The sequence below is a fragment of the Camelus bactrianus genome, chromosome 36, assembly GCF_048773025.1.
Source record: "Camelus bactrianus isolate YW-2024 breed Bactrian camel chromosome 36, ASM4877302v1, whole genome shotgun sequence".
Classification (NCBI taxonomy): Eukaryota; Metazoa; Chordata; class Mammalia; order Artiodactyla; family Camelidae; genus Camelus; species Camelus bactrianus.
Window position 1 is genome coordinate 9,375,738 of NC_133574.1, and position 6,000 is coordinate 9,381,737.

Sequence of the window (6,000 nt, forward strand, 5' to 3'; positions counted from 1 at the left end):
TCATATTTTCCTTTCCTCTTTCCTTATGTGCAGTTCTCTATACACAGTACAGTAGGAGGAATTATGTCCATTTTACATTTTTGGATTCATATGTCTCTAAAATTTCCAACAGTTAAGAGTACCCAAAGACCCACTACAGGAATCTTATGTTTGCGTCATATCCATTCACCCAGAATGCATATCTGTCTGTTGCATTTCTGCTGAAACACCCACACTCTCAGAACATGGATCCGTTTGATTCATGTGGTCTGAATTTCCTAGGAACGAACCCAATTCCAATATACACTTTAATTTCTGTCTCTCTTGCTCTTAGTACACTTTTGCAGAGCTATATATCTTTGTTATAGGCATACCCCATTTATTCTCTTTTTAGGGTTGATTAAGACATTTATTCATCCTGATGGAATGCTTGTAAGAGTATATCACGGGCCATGGATCCATTTTTTTCAAAATAGTCATTTGGGTTTGGTCACGATATGCTCATATGAATCAATATTTCTGAATTGTAATGCACGCATCTGTTTTCTAAATACATGTGTTTGATATACATGCATGCAGCGAAAATTTGTCAAAGCGTGCTGAATGATCCTTGACATCATTTTTATTATTTTTTTTGAAAATTCTTCTTTCCTTCAGATATATGTCCGTCATCCGTAGGCTTTTGTCATTTGTTTGTTTGTTTGTTTGTTGTTTGATTGTTTTGCAAACACATTATGCCATTTATCTCTCCGTTTGATTTAGAGAGTCACATAAGGTGTTTCAGAGAGTAAATTGCTGATAATCACCTATGTTTTCCTACTTCCTTCTTCCATCCTAAGGATTTTGACGTCCTCTTTGCCTACTTCTCGTTTATTCTTTGCAACTCAGTGCACCTCTTACCTTTCCAACGATGGTTCTCTTATTTCCAGATAATCTTTCTTGTTTTCTATTCAGGGAAGACTTCTCAACATTCCTTTTAGTATAAATTTCGAACTGCTGAATTCTTTTTCGATTGGCCGGTCTGTGAAATTCTCTACATTGGCCTGTATTGCAAAGGGCAGTCTTTTGGCATAGGCTGCACTAGACTGCTGCTTCTTCTCATTCAGTATTTGGTCTGTGTTTTGTCCCTGCTTCCTATCCTACAATGAATCTGTCGAGATATCTGCTGAAACCCCTCTGGAGTTTCTTTTCTCAGTTGCTTTTACCTAGGTGCGTTTTAAAGCACTCGGTTGATCATGAACTTTGATGATTTGAATGATACTACAGCTGCTAGAATCTCTATTGGGAATCTGCCTGATTAGGACGCTGTGGGCTTCATGGTTTCTTATAGATGATTATTTCTTGCCTTTCAGCAAGTTTCAGTCTGATTCTTTTGCAAAATTATTTTCAGATTGTATTTTTATACATATCATGATTTTCCTTCTGGGAATACTATGAATCTTAGCTTTGCATGCATTGTCTTATCCAGGATTCAGCAGCAGTGGCTGCATTGGTTTTCAGTTAAAATTCTATGCAATTTCTGATCAAGAGTTTTCTGTATTCCTGTCTTTGCAGTCACTTACGAGTCATTCTGCAAGATCTATTCTTCTTTGGACTGACTTTAGCCCTGTTATTATCTCATCCATCGAGTTTTCTGATTTGTATGGCTCATTTTTAGATGTTCTCTTCCCCTTTTCTGGTATTCTGCCTTTAGAGATTCTGAGACGCTATTGTACTTTAGGGCTTCTCTCACGTCCGTTTTCAAGGCTTGCTCTGGATGTGTTTCAGAATCTTGTTCTTAAAAGCATTTTCTGGAGCCTTCAATCCCTTTCAAACTGAAAATTGCATTTCCTATCTCTTTTACTATACTTCTGTATCTCTACTGGTCAAGAATTTTCAGGTATACAATGAAAACTTGTAGGGCTTTGTTAAGTGGAAATTTTAGTCTCTTGTTTGTATGCAATTCCATGATATTTCTGTGAGGACAATTTTTCCTACACTGTGTTGCCAGGTCGTTTTCCTGTGTTTGAAGTGTGGTATATGTCTTATTGCTGGTGTTACAGTTGTTGTCATAAAAAATCCTAATTTGTCATTTAGAAGAACCTCATATGTATTACGATTATGTCACAGCTCTGAAAGTGCACAGGACCCTACCCCGTGTGGAATCGAAGCTTCTAAATTTTTCTGCACTGCAGGCTGCTCTTGGTCAATTTGCATTGTTAACAATACACCATCTTGACAGTGCACTTGTCTTTTTATTGCAATGGGAATGTCCCTATAGTACAAGGACACCCCAGAGCTTCCTTGTCTACAGAAAAACCTGTGGAAACATATCTAAGGATGTCGTGCATCAGGGACTGCTGCAATGATCCCACAGACCCACCCAGATGTCCTCGCTGCCGTACCATGTCAGTGCCATCCCAAATGTAGAATCAGCATTTGGGAGATAGTGCTGAACGTTATGCTTCATCTCCTCACGTTGCAGACCTAGACAACTATTCTTTGTTCTTTCATTCTCGTGGCATGGGACCATGAAGACTGCCACAGGGCTGACATGCATCCTCTACCTTGTCCCAAACCCTATTCAGAATCCTGCCTTTGAATGTGGCAGATTTTATGGCACTGGATTTAGATATCAACCCCAAGGGACCCTGGATCCTTTAGACCAGATGCATGATGGCTCTGATTGTGCCTCACACGTGCTCGATTGACAAAATTTCAAATTGGTCCCTGGGACAACAGATGCATTTGATTTCGCCATGGGACAATTCCAAAAACTCAACCTCGCACGCCAGTGTTGTTGCATTCTCATCGGGATCCCAGGCCCTTTTGCTCTCTTGATAGGACCAACCACAATCCAAAACACCCTGCAGATCACTGAGAGTCAGTGTTTGCCATCATGCATAGCCCTGTCCCTCACCATGCGCAGCTTCTGCTAGCTCAAATTGGCAGCTCGGATCTTGGTCTGGGAATCTACTGTGGGGATAATTTCCTGATTTCTTTGAGTTCTGTCAGACAAGCATCTGCTGTGCCTTCTTCTAACACTCAGTGCATCGCTTTCAATCCCTTGTGTCCTGTCCGCTTCAGAGTGTGCGTCCAAATAAAGCAGAGCTTCTTTTGCTACTCCTTCACCAGAGGTCAGGTCCTGCACTAATTTCCATACTCTACATTTCTTTTTGCTCCGTCCAGATTATGTGAGGGCCATTTCTGTCTTTGGAAGTAAGAGACCACTCTTCACCAATTGTCCTACGCCAAGGGCTTGGTGAGTCGATGTTTATCTTTCTGAGTACATTTCAGTGACTGCGTGCATTTTGCTATGATACTCTGTCAAATGGATATCGATAAATCAACATTTCCCGCACATAACTCACAGAATAATGATACTTGTTAGCAAATTTTCTGTACAAACATGGTGGGAGTGTTTTCCCGAAAACCCCATTATTAACATTGGGTTGATACCTCAGATGCAGTCTTTCAAATGGTTAATGGAATTGATTTACATACTTTAGGATTTGAATGAAAATGAAGTTAATTTTTGAAACATCCTGAAACTAGCTACAAAACCAGAATTGTAATTTTTAGGTATTGTTTGTCAGCTCCAAGAGAAAAATATACAGAAAGAATGTAAAATGCCTGTCCAAAGTGTTGAAGAGGGCAGGTGAATCCTTCACTATTGATGCCTTCTACAAATGGTATCATGACATAAATATTGGAACTATGAAATTAACACCACCCTTGGTTTCCCTTGTTGACGTGCTGCACTTTCCTCCCAATGACAAATACTTGAAACTGTTGGCGATTAAAAGCACAACTTTTCTCTCAAGGAAAACACAAGGAATATCAAACAACATATTTACATGTAGGCTTTGAACCAAGCACCTATAGACATTATAATTATGAAAATCCTGATGCAGCTTTGCTACTCTATGGAGAATGAGGGGTCTTCTATCAACCATGAGAATATTTAATCATCAGATCATATTTAGTAAAGTAAATTAACACATCCAAGACTGAACCCGCATGATATCCTGCACCCGGTTCTTGAATGAAGGGAAAAGACAATCCACAAATCATGTGTCCCTACATGTCTGTGGTGAATTTTACACTTCATTTCTGTAACTGCCTTAGAATAGTTACCTGTAATCTCATGAAAACCTGAGGCCTAATACATATTCAAGTTCAGTCAAAGATTCCCCTCACTTACCCACACTCCCTTCACCCCCAAGCAGACATAACAGCAGCATTTGTTGAATCTAGGGGAAAGTCATCGTTTCATGGTGTGATCTAAGAATTCAATTGCAATCTGTTTTACATGAAATTATTTGACCTTGGAGGAGTTCACTGTTGTGCACATAATGTGAAGATATTTGAACTCTGATCCTACAAGGGGCTTGCTATGCCTTATGGCTTCATTGCAGCTCACTTGCTGATGGCTTAAAATGGATGCCTGATTGGTGGGGAGGGAAGAGAAAGTGCTTCATAGTAAGGCCCATCCCTGGGCGAAGTCATACCAGGGCTTGGTTCATGGTGTTCTTAGTGGTTTGTAATTGCCCCTTGACACGTGTGGATTCTCACGACCTGTTCCAAGAACATGAGCCCTTTTATGATCTCTGCCATCTCTTCTGTTTTAGACGTCCGGAATGTTGGTCCCGTTCTTGGAGCAGTGAATTGAGTACTTTCCTCAAGTGCACGTTGACCCTCCACAGGTTTCCGGCAGTATCAGTGAGGCTCGATATGGCTCACGAATGTCTTTCGAGCCTAGTATTCTGTACAGAAGTCTCCACGCAAGTAATCTCCATTGAAGCAGAACAACACTCATCAATGTGTTCGCATCTCCCCTCAATCCTTGCATCCAGCTTTTCTGCCAACTTCTCTTCGTGTCTGCCCTAAAGTTGACTTCTTCAGGATTGGGCATGTCTCAAAATAACTCGGAGTCTCACCAGTAAGCTGAAGACAGGCAGAACTTCCACTGTCTGACCTTTCAGGTTCTGGAAACTGACCCGTGAACTCAGGCCATTGGGCAGCAGCAGTATCTCGAAGTTACACAGCTTCCCGGACAGGAGACATAACCTAAGCTTCACCGAGGGCGGCAGCCCCTCCATGACACTGATCCACCCACAGGGTTCTGCCCAGTTACCTTGGATCCACCAGCCACAACAAGCCACGCGGAACACACCAACATTCCACCTGGAATTCAAACGGTAACTGCCATCCCCAATGGTTGCTGCACTTTGTCAGTGTTGGGGGAGGGGCTCCATCAGACGAGACTTTCCTAAGTTAAGTCTGTTTCTCTCCGTTAGTGCCCATCATTCATATTTTCCTTTCCTCTTTCCTTATGTGCAGTTCTCTATACACAGTACAGTAGGAGGAATTATGTCCATTTTACATTTTTGGATTCATATGTCTCTAAAATTTCCAACAGTTAAGAGTACCCAAAGACCCACTACAGGAATCTTATGTTTGCGTCATATCCATTCACCCAGAATGCATATCTGTCTGTTGCATTTCTGCTGAAACACCCACACTCTCAGAACATGGATCCGTTTGATTCATGTGGTCTGAATTTCCTAGGAACGAACCCAATTCCAATATACACTTTAATTTCTGTCTCTCTTGCTCTTAGTACACTTTTGCAGAGCTATATATCTTTGTTATAGGCATACCCCATTTATTCTCTTTTTAGGGTTGATTAAGACATTTATTCATCCTGATGGAATGCTTGTAAGAGTATATCACGGGCCATGGATCCATTTTTTTCAAAATAGTCATTTGGGTTTGGTCACGATATGCTCATATGAATCAATATTTCTGAATTGTAATGCACGCATCTGTTTTCTAAATACATGTGTTTGATATACATGCATGCAGCGAAAATTTGTCAAAGCGTGCTGAATGATCCTTGACATCATTTTTATTATTTTTTTTGAAAATTCTTCTTTCCTTCAGATATATGTCCGTCATCCGTAGGCTTTTGTCATTTGTTTGTTTGTTTGTTTGTTGTTTGATTGTTTTGCAAACACATTATGCCATTTATCTCTCCGT